Here is a 2,228-nt window from a genome sequence, read left to right on the forward strand (position 1 = left end):
CACTTAATAAGCTCAAATGCCTGTCTCACCTCCAGCCTCACCCTTCTACACCCGCTTTGTGATGCTGGGGCTGAGACTCTGCCCACCAGGGGGGGCCAGAGGGAGGCTGCCAGGCTGGAGGACAAGGAAGGGACTTGCTCCTTCCTGCTGCTGGTGGTGTGAGCATCCCAGGAAAGCTGCCTTCACTTGGGCAGCAGCTGTTTCTTCCTGTAGCAAAAGCCAAACACAGTTTGTAGTTTTTCCAACACACTTGTAACCCCAGCTTCCTTGTGCCCCTTAAGAGACAGGGCACCAGCCTGCCAGCCCCTTGCTCAGACGTCAGAGACTTGCCTCTGTGGGCCCCTTGACCAAGCTTCCATGTTTTAATCATTCCCTTTGGGCCCTGCCTGTCGGGGTGGTAGCTGCTTCCTGCAGTTGTTACCTCCATGATAGCTTAGAGTTCTTTTTTTATACCCTTTTGGTTACCTGGTTAGCAATTCTTTTTTAAAAGTATATATTTTATTGATTTTAGTGAGGGAAGGAGAGGGAGAGAGAGACAGAAACATCAATGATGAGAGAGAATAATCGATTGGCTGCCTCCTGCATGCCCTCCACTAGGGATCGAGCCCACAACCTGGGCATGTGCCCAGACCAGGAACCAAACTGGTAACCTCCTGGTTCATGAGTCAACACTCAACCAGTGAGCCACACCTGCCGGGCAGTTAGCAATTCTTTATATGAAATTCTGTCAATTAAAATAGCTGGTATGATTTCTGTCCCCTAACTGAAGCCTGATGGGTATAATGCAAACAAAATAAAACCTATGTGGCATCCCTGGACTGGAGCATTAGGGCCATGGAGGTGACCAAAGCTTGTGCTACATAAAACTGAAGGCTGTTCTATGGTCACCATATAGCACAAACTAGCTCCACAGGCAGCGAGGCAAGATAAAGCATAAAGGGTCCCGGAGAACTTCACCCTCTTGGTGGAGGTGTCCATATGGCAGGCTACCCTCCCCAGTGCACCAATGAAAAGTCAAACTTTGGAGCTGGGGTGAGAGGAGCCTGAGAGATAAGCCTCCTCACCTTAGGAAGATGAACCTGAAGATCCCTGCAGAAAGGGGAAGAGACTTGACTAAGGTCACCCAGCAGGTACATGACCCCAGGCCTCCTGCACCCCTGGGCCTCCTGGAGCCACCAGCTGGTTTGTAACTTGGCCCATTTAATAAGTACCTAGCTTAAGATGAAGGTCGTGGCAACCTTTTTTCTCTACTACATCCAATAAAATAAAGAGAACGACATTTCTTTAAATCTATAAAAATGGTTAAAACACTTGTTCTTTTTGCTGAAAATGCCTGATCACTCAGTGTAAAGGCACTACCCCCAATTCTAAGTTTATAAAATATAAGCTAATGTGGCAGTGTAATATAAAAGTAAGTGCAGCTTCCAAGGAGATAGAACTGAACCTCTTGCAGGGGGGCACTGCCCCCTCCCTCATTCGCACACCTCACATCACCCTGCTTGGCCCCAGAGGATGGCTGGTTAGCCAGAGATGGGTAAGATTCCTCAGAGAAGGAACAACCTAAGACAGGCACAATCTCAGAGGGGCCATCAGGAGACAACTTGGGGGTCAACAGAGGTGGGGCACAGACCCTCACCCCCCAACTTTGCAGAGGCCTGAACCCTCAGCCCTTCTGAGGGAGGTCTCCTGCCCCCATGGCTGCTTCGCTTCCCACACCCAGCTCAGATCGGGACCCAGGTAAAGACAGACTGGCTGACAGCAGCTGCCCTCTCACTGCAACAGGACTTGTTTCCCATTTCTATCTTGGCCCACAGGGAAAGGGGCAGCTGAAGGAAAGGGCTGTGTCAGGATGCTGCCTTCTTCCCTTTCTTCTCCCTCTTTTTTCTAAACACTTCCATGCCTTGTAGTTCTTTTGCTTTTTCTTCTTTTTCTCTCTACTACCCTCCATCTTCGCCTCCCCCTCCTCCTCCCCTGTATCTTCCATATCAGCTGACCCAGAGGGCACAGCTGACTCCTCCCTGGACACCGACACCATCATCAAGAGCGGCCCTGATGGACTCTTTGATGCAGCCCTTCAACTCGCTGAAGCTTCAGGAAGCCCATCGCCAATGACACCGCCCACTAGCCAGATCAAAAAGGACAACCAGCCGAAACTGGTTTGGCTCAGTGGATAGAGCGTCGGCCTGCGGACTGAAAGGTCCCAGGTTCGATTCCGGTCAAGGGCATGT

This window comes from Myotis brandtii, unplaced genomic scaffold (assembly GCF_000412655.1).
Source record: "Myotis brandtii unplaced genomic scaffold, ASM41265v1 scaffold810, whole genome shotgun sequence".
Taxonomy (NCBI): Eukaryota; Metazoa; Chordata; class Mammalia; order Chiroptera; family Vespertilionidae; genus Myotis; species Myotis brandtii.